Source organism: Amphiura filiformis, chromosome 14, assembly GCF_039555335.1.
Source record: "Amphiura filiformis chromosome 14, Afil_fr2py, whole genome shotgun sequence".
NCBI lineage: Eukaryota > Metazoa > Echinodermata > Ophiuroidea > Amphilepidida > Amphiuridae > Amphiura > Amphiura filiformis.
In genome coordinates this window covers 17,524,685-17,543,981 of record NC_092641.1, presented here as the reverse complement: position 1 = coordinate 17,543,981, position 19,297 = coordinate 17,524,685, and the positions used below count along the sequence as shown (strand labels likewise).

Sequence of the window (19,297 nt, the reverse complement as noted above, 5' to 3'; positions counted from 1 at the left end):
TTTAAAGACACTTACCATTGAGCAACAGGTCTTTCTCTTTCTGTAGTCATTAACTACACCAATTATAAATGTTATTAAGGTGTGTGGGTGGTTTATCTTATATGCGAGAAGTCGCGGAGGAGGTTGTTGGAAAATGTAGCCCTTGTGGAATGCCAAGCTGGGTGACAGACAAGACCCTCTAGTTAAGATCAGAAAGAGATGCAGCCAAGAAGACATATCTACTTGTTAGAACTCACCATGCCAGAGAAGTGTGGAGGAAGCTCAACACCCAGCTCAACGAGTCATATAGGGCTGATGAACTTGCCTCTATACACAGGCAGATGGAAGACCTGCAAGTAGCAAATGAAAATGGCAATTACAACACCACATGGAAAATAATCCATGACATCTCGGGAAGAAGAAGGACCCCAATGGAAATAAGCTTCAATAGAGGCTTTCTTTGGTTATCCAGGGTTGTCACAACCCGAACAAATCAAATCAAATCAAATCAGAGATCAAATCCCAAAGTGAAGAAGAGAGATGGGACAATTCCCTCAAGCAACAAAGAACTACTTGCTGAGTGGAAGGACTACTTCTGTGCCTTGCTGAACAATGGCAATGGCCCACCAACATCTGATCTCCCACCACCCGCCGACCAGGACTTGCCTATTTGTGCTGATCCCCCTACCCTGGAAGAGACAAGAAAATCCATTCAAGCAATGAAAACAAACAAAGCTGCTGGACTGGACTGTGCGATTGCCACTGAGGCACTGCAGGGTGGTGGTGAAGCTATGGTAGACATCATCCATAAATTCTGCGTAGAAGTTTTTACAAAGCTTATGCCACCAGAACAGTGGATTACCAATGTTATTGTTCCCCTTCCAAAGAAAGGAGACCTCAGCCTCATGAACAACTATAGAGGAATCACAATGATGTCAGTTGCAGCTAAGATGTACAATAGGATCCTACTGAATAGAATTAGGGACCATGTTGATCCTGTAATAAGAAGTAACCAGGCCGGATTTAGACCAGGCAGAAGCTGTGCACAGCAAACGCATATCCTCCGTAGAATCATGGAGGCTTTCCATAGTTACCAACTTCCACTAACCATAACATTCATTGACATCAAGAAAGCCTTTGATTTTAATCAACAGGAAGACGATGTTTTCTGTTTTGCGGCACTATGGCATCCCTGAGAGCATCGTAAAGGCAATACGTGTACTGTATACTAATTCGCAAAGTGCCGTATTGGTAGATGGCAACATCTCAGATCCCTTCCTAGTGACTACTGGAGTATTGCAGGGGGATGTTCTAGCCCCATTCCTATTCATTGTTCTCATCGACTATTATGATGACGATGGCTACCGAGGGGAATTACAACGGTGTTGAAACACACCCGCGTCGCTCCAGGCGTTATCTTGCCAAGGTTTTGAACGACTTGGATTTCGCTGATGATATTGCCTTGCTTGAATCTTCCATCCCGCGGGCACAGGCACAGCTGACCAGAATCATCAGTGTTCCCAAAACTGAGTACATTACCATCAACTGCAATCCTCAGCCACCACTCCAAGTATACGGAGAACCCATCAAGTATGTCACTGATTTTAAATATCTTGGTTCCATGATGGGCTCTAGCACCAGTGACCTCTCCCGACGGAAGGCGCTTGCGTGGTATGCATTTTGAAAACTGGAGCATCTGTGGAGAAGTCCAACAATCACTGTTGCAACAAAAGTCGAGCTGTTTAACACCACTTGTGTTACAGTATTGCTCTATGGCTGCGAGTCCTGGGTGATATCTACTGACATGGAAAATAAGATCAACGCTTTTGGTACATCATGTTACAGGATAATGCTGAACATCAAGCGCACCGACCATGTTAGTAATGAAAGGGTCTATACCATCACCAACACTGTGCCTCTTATCAACTCTGTCAGATCACGACAACTACGATTTCTGGGACATAGCCTTAGGATGCAGGAAGATAAACCATGCAGAAGATATGCTCTCTACACCCCATTACATGGTAAAAGAAGACCTGGAAGGCAAAGAATATCCTACTTGTCTTATATGTGCAAAAACTGTTGGGGATTTCGACAACTTTCTGCTGCCAGATGCCATTGCCACTTTGGCTTCAGATCGTAGTACATGGAGAAACCTTGTAGTCGCCTGCTTCGCATCCGAATGAAATGAAATGAATGAATATCTTATAGGAGAGAGGATCATTGCTCATAAAGTAACAGATTTTTACTTCAAAGACATTATTTGATAAGCGTATAGTAGATTTAGTGAAGATACGATATATGTTAAATGGTTATAAACGTATTGTGATGGTCATGTATCATTAGAGTTGTATGCATTGCTTTGAAGTAAGTAGATTTACTTTCTTTAGCTTCAATATACGTTGAAAAGAAAAAAATAGTACCAGTAAAACGTGGGTTGTTAATCTGTTATGTTAAAATAAAGCTATTGAATGAATTAAAATTTTAACTTCAACACTACGCTATTTTTCGCTCACCTGGATCGTTTTCACTAGCAAAAAAAAAAATAAAAATGTTAGTATTTATACAGCGCCTTTCACATGTGAACATGTACCAAAGCGCTTTACATTTATTCCGCCGTCGTTAGAATATGTCAGCTGCCATACAATGCCCAAGGCATGCTCATACCTTTGGGCGGCGCTCAATGGACAGTATTCATAACAGTTCCCCATTTCACACCTGGGTGGAGAGGAGTAATCGAGATAAAGTGCCTTACTCAAGGGCACAACACGATGGCGTCGCCGGGGCTCGAACCCGCAACCTTCCGATTATGAGTCGTAGCCCGTTCCGCTCGGCCACCGTGCTCTCTCTAGTGACGCTTAACTACTTGCAACTGTGCTCTCCATTACCGTTTATGGATGTGATTCTTGGGCTATGGCCAAGAACGATAGGAAAATATATAGTTGATGCTTTTGAGATGTGATGCTACACGAGGCTTCTGCAAGTGACATGTAAAGTCAGAAATACAAACTAATGCATGAAACCTAGATAAAATAGGTTCATATTTAACCATCAGAAATAACATGCCTGACTAATAATAAAGAAAAGCTAAAATACTTCAGCCATATTGTTAGGAAACATGGTGGAGTCGGGTACAAAAATTTACAAGGAGTTATTGAAGGCCGCCGTGGAAGGAGACGGTCATCAGCATCTTTGACTAATGACGTACAGCGGGTTTTAAGACACAGAGAAGTAGCGAGATAGGGGGGAAGTAAATTTTTGAGGTGTTATATTTCGCGGCATAACTGACACTTCAACAGAAACGTCATTGGTGTATTCTAGAGGACGGAATAATCAGCGCCTTCTGTTTAATATGTTAAGTACAATGTGATAATATGTATATTGTGGACTTGAAATGCGTAGTCAGAAACGGTTTAATATTGCCCAGAAAATAATATTCCCAATAGATTTTTGAAACAAACAATGAACCACTGATAGCGGCTATAACAAATTGTGCCACAAGATTTTCTATAAAGGGTATCAATATGGAGAGGGAAAGTTTTTTAAAATATTCGAAATTAGATACCACTTCTGTATTCTGTCTGAATGTTTGTAACACAGTTTAGATTATTATAAAAGTGACGAAGGGTGGCGTTAATTAGGTGTAGGTACCCAAAAGCATTAGAATAATGAAGGGGTCGAAGAATTAACGCTTGTGGGTGTGCTTGTGTGTTAGAAAGGTCTGGTGATTAGAAAACATATTTGTACGAAGCGCGTAGTACTTTTTTTTTTTTTTTAAATCCAAGGCTTTCTGGATAGCCTTCTTGCTAAGAGTATGTCTAGATCGAAGAGTTCAAGGTGGCCAAGGCAAGATCATTTATGACCCTGAGAGACTCAAAGGACCCGGTAATCAAGAACCCCCAGCCGGATGTTAGGTCAGGGAGAAAGTGGACAGCGAACTTGGCAGTTGAGGAGGCAGAGTCAAGACTGAAGCACAAGGAGATGGTTGGCGCTACCCAGCTAGGCCGTCAGGGGCTTGGTTGGACTACGCACAAATGGTGGTCGTCTTCTTCTGACAAGGAACGTCGCAAGTTGGTTTCGCAGGATATCAGAGAGGCAGAAGAGGAGAAGAGACTGGCTACAGCAGTAGGTCAAGCTAAGCAAGGCGCTTGGACACGGTGGGAGAATGTTGAACAACGCAACATGTCTTGGAGCGTGCTTTGGCAGATGGAACCTCTTCACATCTCATTTCTGTGCAGGTCAACATATGATCTATTACCAACACTAGCCAACCTGAGTGTCTGGTATGAGGACAAGACGGATTGTTGCAATGCGTGTGGAAAGAAGGGAACTTTGCAGCATATTCTGAGTGCATGTACACCTGCTATTGCGAGTGGTATGTACAACTGGATGCACAATAACGTCCTCGGAGTGTTAGTGGAGGCAGTCAAGCTGCAAGTTGTTCAAAATAATGTTTCATAAGCTCCAACCAACACCAAGCGTTACATATCATTTGTGAAGGAGGGCTCTCAGTCCAGGTCATATAGTTCCAGTTCAAGATCGAGCATCCTTTCTTCAGCAGACGACTAGTAGCTCACCAGCGGGAGGTGGTGTTTCTTTCACTGCCGGCCCCCACCTCGAGGGAGTCTTGATTATAAGAGGGCCGAAACTCCCCAAGACAGGTGGCAATCAACTGATGATCTCGCTGGTGAAAGCACAAGACATTTTCCATCTGGTCTTTGTGTATATTTAACTTAACTAGATCGATGATTGTCTCTTCGACCAGTGTTAATGACTATTGTCCTGGTATTTGATTGTCAGATCACATAACCAGTTCCAGTAAAATTATTCGATTAATTGAGGAAACGGTCGATACGTTTCAGTTCCGTAACATGACACACTGAAGGGACAAAAGTAGGGGATTTGGAAACAAAATGGTGAACCATTCTGTCTCTCTAAACTTTTATCCGGTCAATAAAGGAAAGGGTAAGTCTTATTGAATAGGTTCGGAGCGTATACATGACTAAATTGGTCAAAATTTAGCATGCTTAAGTTTAGCAAATGCATGCAGAAAGTTTATTTACGAGATCATGTGTTTTCAACTAAAACATTTACCGAGTGGTCATAGTAAAAAGTTGAATCCGCACTCCCTGCATTTTTAGTATTATAAACTTTCATTGTAGTCATTATGGAGAAAAGTAATATGTTCAGTTCCTGCCGCGCCATTCAATGTATCATGCTGTAACAATATCGCAAATAGCCAGAAACAAAAGACGCTCATTTTCCTTTTGTTCACGGCGATGTTGTCGCTTTTTGTCGCTGTTTCTTTTTCAGTTATGCGGTAGCGTCTCGGTAGATTCACACGGATGAATGTCTTAAGTTCACTCCATTGAAAACGCAAAATACCCGTGGCGCTATTCACTACATTGAAAACGCAAAATACCAGTGGCGCTACTGCGGTAAGTAAACACGCGATGCCACGTGATGCAACAGATCACCGGCATACTTTACTAAAATTGAGATCACGTGTTCAGGTAACTTGTTCAAGTTCATTTCATCCAGTGTTGTCAACTATGCTTCCCTATAAACGTACTTGCGTGTGATGTTAACTTGACGTCAACGGGTGAGGTACATACATCAGAATAATATCTATTGTTCGTATACGACAGATATTAGCGAATTTGATCGCTAAAAGCAACAACAGTACGTTAATACATTTAGAACGACAAAATAGGAATTAGAAAATATTGAAAGCAATGTCTAAGGTTTGTATTATTGCTTTCAGAAGATATAAAACTAAATCTTGTCTGGGTATAAGATTAATAATTGTGTCTTAAGGCGAGTTTACACTCCATTTTTAAGGAATGAGCGATTGGTTTTTAACCAATGAGGTCAAACACTTTTTGTTGCTTTGGGTAAAACACGCAACATCATTAGCCAATTTCTCGTCGCTCAGCGATGGAGTAATAGTTCAGCTTGACTGATGTTGTTTTGTTGAAGCAAAACAGGACTTAACACTACTAGACTGGACAAGACTGGATCAACTGAAATAAATGATGTCTATTCTATAAAACTTAGAGTTGATAAACAACTACTCCTTACGAAAAGTTACACAACTCTACCACTTGTGTCCAGCCATAATTACAACGTCTCGATATGAACGAATAAGTTTTAATCGGGAAAGAAAAGCAAGGGGATAGGAGAACAAGTAAAAGACATTAAAAGGGGACATATATAACATTAGAAACTAACAAATACAATATATATATTTCTTTTGGAAATGTTACAAGCCCGCTATAAGTTTCTACAGTAACATTTATTTGTGTGTAGTGAAAATATTAAAGAGGACATATGGACATTAAACACAACAACAACAAAGAGTAAATTGACACAGAGTAGAGTGTATTAAAAAAATTACTTACTCAAGTACAAAAAGATACATTTGCCGTTGCACATCACATTCTATTTCAAACCCAATCAACTAATGAGTTAATTCTTCCTTGTTTTCATCGATTTAACCTCCTCGACTTAACCAGTTTCCGGGCTAGTTTCAATCGATAGACGAGTAAAACCATTAACAATACGAGTAAATAGATACCGATTAGAGTGGGCTAAGTATAAACGAGTAAACTGTTACTTACACTATGCAAAAATGGCCCTTTCTTCATATTTACTAGCAGACAATTTTGTGAAAATTGCATGTTCGTGGGATTTTTAGCTGGAAAATCAATTTGCCTATATTTTTTTTTGTACATATGGCCAGAATGTCCCATTTTTCGATTAGACCACACTCGTATCTTCAAAGTGCAAATTCCGTTACATTAGTCCAAACACAAAAGTGGGTCGTGGGTGAGATATTAATCACATTATTTTGTGTTCAATGCAAAAAAAAATTGTGCCGAATACAGAACTTTTACGACTTCTGAAACTGTCGTCTGTTTAAATCTGTCTTTTTTAAGAACCATATACAATACTGAACAATTGATACTCCTTATAAAGAACGTGTTATACCTATCAGACAATTATTCTTCATCCACTCCGTCATATTTATCAGAACAACGAGGAAGTAATTTTCGATATTGATATCACCATTGGTATGTTTGACTTTGGCGGTTTAAATATTTTGTAAACGTCTTCGTAAACTGTACGTTTCATCAAAAATTTAGTTTTCACTTTGTATCTCAATCTTGCCAAGTCAATACGCATGTATCTGTAAATACAGTACAACGTAGACGATGCCTTTTGGGAGGTGTCTAAAGTGCAAGTTGTGGTACCTAAAGTGTCTTGCACACCATTAAGTAAATAGGTTTAAATGAAAACATTTGTCATCAATCGCAGATGCTTACAACATACTTTAACACGATTTCAAAAATATTATTTGCCTTAGACTTAGTCATGTCATGTCTCGCCTTCTTTGTTTTCAAAAAAATAGTGTATATTTCTACTCAATTTAATAATAATAATAAATAATGGAGCTTATTTATATCGCGCAAAAATCATCAAAAAGATCTCAGTGCGCGAAAACAAAAAAGCAAAGGACACACATCTATAAGACACTATCAATAAGAAAGAATGCAATGGAATGACGGAATCTCACAACATGTCTCGACTATGTGTCTTTTGTGAGCCATTTGTTCTCAGCTTGCATGTTCACACCTTTCAGCAATGGTGTTCATTACAAATCATGAAGCTTCGAATATGTGCTTAGTCTACAACACAACTATCAATCACATTGTCTGCCTCGTTTTGTTTGTTTCGTGAAAGTTGTTCCTTTTATGTGCAGTTGTATACTTTTACACAGGAAACGGGTGTAAATAAGAATATGTAGAATACTTAACGCAACGAAAGTGTTGTGAATTATCATTTATTCATTATCCCAACGAAATAATTATGAACTATTTGAAGCAACATCTGCTTTGTTCAATTCTTTATTAATGACTGTAAATATAAAAGCACTGATTTTAACCTTTATATTCTCTAAAATGATACACCGTGGTGCTCTGAGACTTATTTCTACTTGTCTTGAAGCCTGAAGGCAACAGCGTAACAAAACGCTTTGACGACTGCAAGCAGAGAAGAAACAAGACATTTCAATCACATTGTCACCATTGCTTTCTTTCGTGATAGTTGTTTCTTTTATATGAAGTTGTATTATATAACTTTACATCGGAAACGGATGCAAATAAGAACCTGCAAGATACTTAACCTACTAAAAAGTGATCTTGATTGTTATTTATTCATTATACTCCTAAAGAAATGGTTATAAGATATTCAGAATGCCTAACGACATTGCTCTTCATATTTATATTGGAAACGTACTTTGATGAATTATTAATTCTTGATTTTATTATGAATGAAGGTTTAAGCAAGAATTTCAACCTTTATAATTATATAAATGGTAGATCTTTGTTACTCTTATTATCATTTCTACTTGTACGGAAGCCTGAACAACAACCTAACAGAGCGCTGTAACGACTATAAACACATGATGTCAGAGAAGAAACAAGAACATTGCCAAAATATCGCCCAAATATTGCTAAATTCTGTCCTTCATGTCACTTCATCGATCAATTACTGCCTAAAGCGATGCATTTTACTGCCTGAACAAAAATGTCGTCTAACAGTCTTCAAGTCATCATTACAGAAACAAAACCCACCTTGCAGACTTTCCAAAAACACAGGTAGATTCTGTTATTTCTTACAAAAGTACCAAGAATGGCAAATTGTACTGGCTTACGCGTAATGCTTATGCGCGTCTTCGGGAGCTTGGGTTCGGCCACTGTACAAACATTGAAAGAGCTTAACCAGCCACTGGCAGGGTAGGTTTTAATTATGCAATATCCATGTTGCATTTTTGGCATTCTATTGGCCAAGCCATATTTCGAGGGTTGTGTATGGCCATTGACACTGCGAGGCTCTATGTATACATAATATGTATGGTTCAAAGTCAAGATGCGATTTATGACAAATTGTATCACGAATGACTAAGCGGTGCACATGACGGTATATTTGTAGTAAAGCCTGGGTAGTAAAGAACGTACGGCATACTCAAATTATCTATATAATTTACTATATTAATAATATTCATGACTTTAAATACTAAATGAAGACATGAGCGCAAGAAGACCATAAGTCCACTTGGCCCCTCAACATGTATACACTAAAGTTGCGTATAGTTTCTTATAGTTTGGTAATATTTTATACATATTCAGGGGCCAAAATAAATCTTTCACAACCTTTCATGATGTTTTCACCCTGGAACATGTATTAAACATCATAAAACCCTAAGAAATTATATATAACTTTATTGTATACATGTTGAGGGGCCAAGTTGACTTACGGTCTTCTTGCGCTCAGGTCTTCAAATGTAATACTCCCCGTTGGTGATCATAATAATATTAAGCAATCCAAATGATGAAAATCAATTTATAGTATTACACCCTGGCCAATTTTGTGCCTATTTTGCATTTTCTCAAAATTATAGGGCATTGGTGAAAAGTAAAATATGTATATATTATAGGGGCAAGGACTACAACTAGTGCACTGGAAATTTTATTTCAGCACAGACAACAGTTGTGGAGTTACAGTCAAAAATGAGGGAAAACCAATATTTGATCAATAAATCAATAACTACTTGCCTTGAGTTGCTGAAATTTCAGTGCAGTACTTGTAGTCCTTGCCCCTATAATATACATATCTTACTTGTCAGCAATGCGCAATAATTTTGAGAAAAATGCAAAAATAGGCACAAAATTGGCCAGGTGTAGTACCCCTTAACAACAGCTGAACTTTGGAACAATTAATTCTTGATGGTAGTGAAGAGCGTGGAAAGTCAACTTTCTTTCGCGGATTTCAAATGGTCATAATAACCTGCATTAAGGTTAGCAACTATTTCAAACTGTTGCGATTTGGTGATTCACACCATCTTGTGAATGGTAGCGAGATTTGCCAAAAACTGCATTGCTCATTTCACAGCGAGCCTGTAGAAGAATTCAAATATCACAGATATACTTTTGTAGGTCCTGTGATTCTTGAGGTATGTTGCAAAGAGGGCTGAAACAACAACAATTTTGTAAAACGTACATAACTCAATAACAACAATAATTTTTTTAAAGTTTTTAAAGTATGTGATTTGTAAATGAACTTTTGCAAAACACCAATGTGTTATTTTCAATAATACAGATAATGAAAATCGAAACAGACCGACATATTATTACTTATAGACCCTTTTCCCTCTTTCCCATCATGCACTATTCCAGGGGGGTATGTGTGTCGCAAACAACATCATCTCCCCGGGGGAGTACAGAGTTAAGTTCATTACATTCTGGAATACGGACATTTCGGCTGGTGCCTTCACCACAAAAAAGGAATCCCTGAGAATCACGATAATGGCGCCGCGATCACTAATACCTAGCCTATCTCCGTCAGGCCCTATCGCGGCGGCGCCCTACTTTACCCACAATCCTGTTCGTTTTTACCCATAATCCTGTTCGGCCGCGAATAGGGCCTGACAAAACTTGTGTGTTAAAAAGTGTAGCACTTTCTGGCAGGATTCCTGCCATTTGAGCGTGCGCAGTAGTGTCCTGTTTTGTCATAAATATCAGCGGTACAGGTTTATTGTGCCGGGATCGTGTCATCACACACGTGAAGTTGTTTACATAAACTGTGTCGTTGGTGATCGTAATTTAACCATTTAATCATGTATTTCATGATTATTTTGGAGGAATCGCTACATTTATGTGTTCAGAATAGCTTCATCATCAGTAAAAGGGCATGCAGAACCCCGGTGCAGAACCGGCCGGGTTGTGACTTGTGTTTTCAGACACAGACATGATCATGTAGGCCCGGGCATGTAGGCCGAATGCAAGTTTTCATCTACCGTCAACTTAGTCAGGTATTAATTATGGATGATTATCCGAGAAATATCTTTGTCAAACGACCTGCATAGTTATGCATTGTATGCATGCCTGATCTGCAAGAAAGCTTATGCACAAGCATGCAATATTATCGGGTTTCTGGTGCCTGGCCCTGAGAATACTGACTGCTGAGACTGATCATGCCGAGGCCGCAGTGCAGTGTGTAAAAATCTTTACTCACAAAACTGAGTATAAGCTTCAGCTTATAATAAATTACTTTAAAAGGGAAAGGATTAGGGCCTATGAATATCATGTCATCCCGGATGTTTAATGTGTTTGACCAGACCGACTTGTTTTCAACAAAAATATTATTGCCATATTGGTGTCCATAGTTCTACCATTTTGCAACCTGTGATGTGGCAGTGAGTAGATATCAGTGACATGACTGCGCATTTCATTGCATTTGGGCGCAGCTTCAAGATCAAATAGCTAGCGTACCACATGTACCATGAAATTGCTGGTGTACACCTGCACACGAGTAAGGACACCACATAGATTGCTGATGTGTAAGTGAAAATAGCCTCCACAATGCGTTGACATCACTGACACATGGCTGGGTGAAAAATATAGCCTAGGAGTACAGGACTCTTTTCAATTATACTAGGCCCCTATAGTGTCTGTGACTACTTTATGGCCTAGTAGGCCTATATACATAATTTAATGTTAAAACTATATGTTATGTACGACTGCACAGCTAGGCCCGACATTTAGGCCTGCGACCGAAGGCTACTGAAATTCAAATGATTTTTGGAGTTCTTGTAGTTGTACATGTATGGTCTAATATGAAAGTAAAACTTGTGTCACGATCGTCGGCACCACAACGCATCGCAAAGCAACACATCGCAAATGCGGTGGTAGTATGAAGTAATGAACGAACCTTAAGGTCCGTTCATACTCCCGGGTTCATACTACCACCGCATTTGCGATTCGTTGCTTTGCGATGCGGTGCGTTGTCGCACTGCATCGTACTGCAAGAACTGCATTGCGATATCGCAATAAAGTTAAATACATTTTCACTTTGAGTGCGACGAGTTGCGTCGAGTTGCGGCAAAAGTAATCAATATATCGGTATCGCAAAGCAACGCATCGCAAATGCGGTGGTAGTATGAACGAACCTTAAAATGTGACGAGTTGCGTTGAGTTGCGGTAAAAAGTAATCGATATATCGGCATCGCAAAGTAACGCATCGCAAATTATGCGGGGTGGTATGAACGGCATCGCAAAGCAACGCATCGCAGATGCGGTGCGTTGTCGCACTGCATCGTACTGCAAAATATCGCAATGAAGTTAAATACATTTTAAAGGTTCGTTCACACTACGCCGCAATTGCATGCATTGCGATGCGGTGCGATGCCGCATCGCATATACTGCAATTGCGATATCGCAATAAAGTTAAATACATTTTAACTTGGAAATGCGACGAGTTGCGGCAAAAGTAATCAATATATCGGTATCGCAAAGCAACACATCGCAAATGCGGTGGTAGTATGAACGAACCTTAACTTGGAAATGTGACGAGTTGCGTTGAGTTGCGGTAAAAAGTAATCGATATATCGGCATCGCAAATTATGCGGGGTGGTATGAACGGCATCGCAAAGCAACGCATCGCAGATGCGGTGCGTTGTCGCACTGCATCGTACTGCAAAATACTGCATTGCGATATCGCAATGAAGTTAAATACATTTTAAAGGTTCGTTCACACTACGCCGCAATTGCATGCATTGCGATGCGGTGCGATGCCGCATCGCATATACTGCAATTGCGATATCGCAATAAAGTTAAATACATTTTAACTTGGAAATGCGACGAGTTGCGTCGAGTTGCGGCAAAAGTAATCAATATATCGGCATCGCAAAGCAACGCATCGCAAATGCGGTGGTAGTATGAACGAACCTTAACTTGGAAATGTGACGAGTTGCGTTGAGTTGCGGTAAAAAGTAATCGATATATCGGCATCGCAAAGTAACGCATCGCAAATTATGCGGTGGTGGTATGAACGGACCTTTAAAGGTTTGTTCATACTACCACCGCATTTGCGATGCGTTGCTTTTGCGATGCCGATATATCGATTACTTTTTACCGCAACTCAACGCAACTCGTCGCATTTCCAAGTTAAATGTATTTAACTTCATTGCGATATCGCAATGCAGTAGTTTGCAGTACGATGCAGTGCGGCAACGCACTGCATCGCAAAGCAACGCATCGCAAATGCGGTGGTAGTATGAACAAACCTTAATGTGTGAGTACTGTGGATCTGGTCACAAGGATTTCTTCATTTCCCTTGGAACTAATACCCAAAAAGTGAGCGCTCTAAGTCTAATACTAGAGCTAGCCTCAGCTAGGGCTAGGCCTATGTCACACCTTTTTATGGTACGGTACATCATGATCTTATCATGAAGGTCCGTTCATACTACCACCGCAAATTTGCGATGCGTTGCTTTGCGATGCGGTGCGGTGCCGCAAACTGCAAACGATATGGCAGTAAAGTTAAATACATTTTAATGTGATGTAGTATCAGGTAATTCAGGTTTCTGATGGTATAAAAATCTCAACTTGGGGATGAGGCTGTCAATCGGGTCACAGACCTTGAATATGTCAATTGCACAAGATACGGTATGTGTTTTAAGGGTTTAAAATGGAACTTCTAGCACTACACTATGCACTAGTGGTCAACTTGCATAAGTTGGTGGTGGTGCAATTCCACCCTTAGTAGCTTAGGTTCCGTCTTCTATCCTTTTTACGTGCCTGATGGATGGTCATATGTCTACGGAGCCCCCGAAGTGACATGAAAGAAAATAAAAATCTCGGACCCTGGGTTACTAAGCCGGGCCCCGAGTTAGTAAGTCGGGCCCCGAGTTACTAAGTGGGGGCCCTGAGTTACTATCGCGGACCCGAGTTACTAAGTCGGGGCCCCGAGTTACTATCTCGGACCCCGGGTTACTAAGTCGGGCCCCAAGTTACTTACTCGGACCCCGAGTTACTAAGTCAGGGCCCCAAGTTACTAAGTAACTTGGGGCCCGACTTAGTAACCTGGCGTCGAGATAGTAACTGGGGCCCTGACTTACTATCTCGGACCCCGAGTTACCGAGTCAAGGCCCCGTGTTAATAAGTTGTGGCCCCGAGTGCCTAAGTCGGGCCCCGAGTTACTAAAGCGTTGCCCTGAGTTACTAAGTCGGGCCCCGATTTAGTAACTCGGCCCCCGAGTTACTAAGTCATGGCCCGAGTTACTAAGCTGCTTCTTCATAAGTATGTATTCAGGACTCATTGTGTGACTGGTTCTGTGGTGCGAGCACTGAACTAAAATCTTGGTAGGGGTGTGCAGTGCAGAGTAGTCCCATTACATAACTTTAGGAACTGAATTCAGACAAAAAAAGAAGCATCTGAAGGGGTTGGAGTGTTGTTGTGTTTGTCACTTTGTATGATCAGGGAAGTGGTGATACATTGTATATTGTAAGAGAAGAGTCAATCTGGTCACAACATTAATGATTTCTTGCATGTTTTTAATAATAAAATGCCACTTTTTCTTTGTTATTATTAGTGGTGCAGTTTGAGCCGGTTGTGAAGTGTGCACTTTTTTTATTGTTTATTTCTTTTCATAAAACTTAGAAAAAGATAAAAACAGGTGTTTAAATTCTTTTTTCCTTTTTTATTCCCTGTACTTGGGACTGGTGGGGGGAAAAGACACACGACAGAGATGTAAGCCACGAAAAAACTCCTGTGAAAGGCATGAAAATTCCACGAAAAAGAACCAAACCAAAACAAACCCAGGAAATTTCCCGAAAACTTACATCTCTGGTACAAAGAGAATAACTACCAGCCCCCTGCTCTTAATCAACTACTGCTCATACAAGCAAATCACACATTATGAAAGTTATTTTAAAATTAAATACGGTACATGGAGATGATCTGTGTCCAGAAGAAAGTGAATGCACATGGCAAGAAGCACGGACAGCCAAAAAGCTGGGTAATGATAAACACAGATCAACCCAATAGGTGCATTGACATAATAATAAGGCTGGCATTTTTGGACGGGCTCGCGGGTACCCGCCCGAGATTACACTGCCCGGGTACCTGAAATTTTTATTTTTTTTTGGTTTTGCAGTGTCCCTGGACCTAGACCTAAAATTAAATGCTAGGATCATTCATGGTTGACCCAAAAAAAAATTTGCACAATGTTTTGTGCATTTTTGATATCATTAATAGAGTATGACATGAAAACAAAGTATAAATTTTCATATTAAAAACACAAAACATTGTTTTTTTAGGTCAACCATGAATGATCCTAGCATTTAGGTCTAGGTCCAGGGACACTACAAAACCGAAAAAATAAATAACTTTTTTTTGCAATTTTGGGTACCCGGTTACCCGCCGGGTACCCGGGCAGTAAATTACCCAAAAATGACACCCTACATAATAAACAACAAAATCATGAAGAGTAATCATTATTCATAAGAAAACAACACCCGCCCAAGGTGTTTTAATTCTTGTTGTGACTCTACATGCATTGCGATTGCGATTCACAATGTATGGATGTACAAGAAATATAACACCTGTTTTTGTGACTGAACATCTACAATGGGATTGGTGGCAATTTTTTTGGAATCTTTAATATAAAATCTGTAACTTCCGATTATGAGCATGAAATCTGCCATAGTCTTGTTGGACTTGGATTCGAGTCTAGACTCAGACACTTGATGAATTCGGAAATGGCTGACTGACCTGGATACAAATGGAATCGCTCTGACTCAGATGACTGAGATGAGGTGGACTTGGATAAAATCTGACCCAATCTTTTATTTCATTTATTTTTGATGAACCCTGCAGGATACTGTTACTGTTTACATCAGTAAGGAAAACTACGGTATGAATTTCACTCCTGGAGGAATGTGAATTAAGAGTTACAAAATTACTCTCTTAAACAATGATTGTGAATGTTACAATTGGTCTTTTTCATATTTTCAGTTCAGCAAAATGCCAGCACCCATTGCTTGCTAATCATTCATCTATTGTTGCTGTAGGCAAAATTTGTTATAGTTGAAATCCATCTTCTTGATCTGCAAAATAACAACAAAAAAGAACACTAAATCAATAAATGTAAAGAATATTGATATGCAATCATGTACGGCAGGCCCGTACGCAGGGGGTGCAGGCGGTGCGGTCGCACCCCCCCAAATGTGCAAAAGTATACAAAAAGTCCCAAAATATGACAATTTGCGAGCGTAGAGAGCAAAAAATCAGGGTTTTTACGCTTTTTGGGCCAAAAAAGGTCCAAATTTTTGCGGAAAAGTCCACTTTTACAAAATCGCCCCCCTTGGAAAAAAAAGTCCACTTTTTAAAATCAACACCCCCCAAATAAAAACCTGCGTACAGGCCTGATGTACGGTATTACAGCATGTTGGCTTTCAAAATCGTAACACATTCCAATTTCTAAAGTTGTTGAAATAGGCATAAAAAATTGCTTGATTGGCGTAACCAGATGACCCATTTAGCTGAACTTTTCTTCTTAAAAAAAATGTAATTCATTTATTTTTCATTTTGCAAAAAAAAAAAAAAGTCAGGGTCGGGACTCTTTTGGGGGTCGGTCGGGCTACGCCGATCAAACATTTTTTTAGGCCTCATGCGGAAGTGGTACGATGAGGCCTCATGAAGGCCCCTCATTTGAACAGTTAAAATGTTGTTGTTTTTGCACATGTAACAACACCATTCATGCATTTTACACTATTTTTGCCCATGATCAGGGTGAATATTGGTGGAAAGGAGCTCCTTGCCCTTTTCTTTTCCTTTGTCCTCCAGATTTTCTCTTTCATTTTTTGTCAGAGGGCAGTTTTTCTTTCATTTTTTGTCAGAAAGGTAGTTTTTTCTTCCATTTTTTGTCAGGGGAAAAGCCCGGGGCACTCTGCCCCCCTGCGGGCATACTCGGCCTACATTGGTTATTTGGTTTACATTTTTGTCTTAATAAACACAAAACATTTTGGTCTAAATAACACAAAACTTATGACCTGTATGCATGACTTCCAGTTCAAAATTCAATATGGAAGTGATCATATCTTTCTCTCACAATGTTTTTTGTTGTTTAATTTGTACATACCTGATAATTGATTGTCATCTGAGTTGTGAAACTTCAAGTTGCTGAACACTATACTGTACAGTCATGTTGTGTACTGAAAAAACAAACAATACAAAACATTTAGTAGTCTTGGTTTATTTACATTTAGGCCTATTTTTAGAATTCATAAACATTGACCATAGTATTTTTTTTTTACTTGCTTCAAGTTTGATAGTTAACATCAGTTGGGCCTACTTTCAGTGTGCCACCTCCAACAGATCACCATTGTATGTGTACGCTCTGCGGCTGAAGGATTAGGTTGGCGTACCGTAGGGCCTACCGTATTTGTTCCATTAACCGCCAACCTACATAATTTGTAGTGACTTTACATCAAGCAAACTGATAATATTACATTATTAGTTCTGCCCATGCAAATCTGAAACATATGACACACCACGATGATTGGACCTTTATTTACATCTTCTTGGCCTAAGAAATGTAAAAAATCAGCACCCACCCAAAATGATTTTAAGTGATTTTGTTAAGCGCCCTGGGCAATGGAACGAATACGGTACCTGTGATTTGATAATTTGTTGCAATCACCAAAATGCGCACACTATTAAGACCCTACACCTTGAGTTTGGTGACCTGGTTTCAAAGAGTTCCAAATCAATTCAGAGCGGTGTCGTATGAGAACAAAATACAATTGTTGGAGTGGTGCTGCGCGGAAAGAGTGCCATTCAGAGTCATGCCACTGCCGCTCAGTGATGTGCCGCTCGGCTTGCAGACACGTACAAATGGCACGGTGAAGCAATGCGTGACTGGCGCACGCTTAATATTAAATGTAAATTTACGCAAGCGTGAGTTGGGACTTTATTGACGCACGCAGTAACAAAACCCGAATAATTTCCGCCTTATATATAACTAGATTTCGCGGTTCTCGGGTTGGGTGGTTCTTGTGACTATCTCTCATTACCCAACACCCGTTACCCATATAGGCCTACTTGCCCTGACCTTTTAAACTACTAATAGGCCTCTGCACGTGTGCCGTTTTGGAATCCGATGAGATGCACCTGCACGATTAACCACACTGTAATGCTTTCCGATGCTCGCACTACGCCCATGACGCCCGTGGGTAACTCTGCGCACTACGCGATAGCTCGCACGCGATACGCGATAGCTCGCACGCGATACGCACCGCGAGCACGCGTTAGCGAGCCACGCGCACGCGATAGCGCGCGGACAGAGAGACGGACGGACACGCCATAATTAGTATTATGATGCCAGTATTAAACAAACCAGCAGTACAACCATACAACGCTCAACAGTTGAAGTGACAGTGACAGTTCAGACTTCTGACAGTTCGAGTAAACTTACCACAAACGGCACAAATCTCAGACTCAGTATTCACCCATTCATCTCTGGTATGTCAGGTTGCAGATGCCATTAATGTGCAGGGCGGTGGAGAAGTATTTTGACGATCAGGCTCATGTCATTTCACATTTTCAGGAGCACCTGCAGTTTTCAATACACATTTATGTGCATGTGTGTATAGCATGCATGCATTGCATGGTGCCATCCCCGGTTACGATATGTGTCCTTATCAAATATACGTAAAATTGAGCACTGTATATGCCCAAGTGGAGTCCAGGTGTGCCCACTTACTCAAAGTTTCTACATGCTTCATTGAAAGTCAAGAAAGATTAGTAAAAGTTATCTTTTAGGGAAATTACATTCGAAATTTACATCTAAGCGACAGTAAAAATAAACTGAGCCAGCGCATCGCCGAAGTGAATTTCGATCTTATATGCTTGAAAAATCCATATTCATGAGGTGACGTTTCATGACGTAGGGTCAAATTCTACTGCTACACTCTATGCGCTATATTTTTGTCAGTCTCCGAACCGGCACAGAGAAGCGGCCGTGCGCATAGGTTAGGAGACTGACGGATTTAGTCTAACTAATACCTTTCGGGGGCAAAAAACAACATTTTTATGCCTTATGGACATGGTGTCATCACCCAAAAAAGTTTCCTGCTATTGAAACCTAACTTTGTATACATTTTATAGACCTAATGGTGATAAAGTAATGACGGGACACGCCGTGATATTTTGTCGGCGTCCGTTTCACTTTTTTTTTTTTTTTTGAAATAAAATGTAAACACAATCTCTTACACAGATGTTCTGCGTCGCTCCGTAACTGCATCACTCGTGTATTCAATAATTGCATAATTAGTAACATCGATGGCCTTTACGATAATCCGCATATATGGAATCAGTATGCCCATATTAAGACAAAGTAATTGCAAAGGTATGGCAAAGACCATCGGATGCACACGATCTATGAGGTTGATGAACTTCGTCATACCCCCCTGGAA

The 19,297-nt window shown here is 40.2% G+C and overlaps 1 long non-coding RNA gene across 1 annotated transcript; it reads right to left on the bottom strand.

Annotated features, from left to right (window-relative positions):
* Positions 1–14,478: 14,478 nt before the first annotated feature.
* Positions 14,479–18,876, bottom strand: LOC140169795 (uncharacterized). Its single transcript, XR_011861404.1, has 3 exons — positions 18,298–18,876; positions 16,963–17,035; positions 14,479–15,928 (listed from the first exon to the last, which is right to left on the bottom strand). It is a non-coding gene; the product is annotated as an uncharacterized lncRNA (long non-coding RNA).
* Between the last annotated feature and the right edge of the window lie 421 nt (positions 18,877–19,297).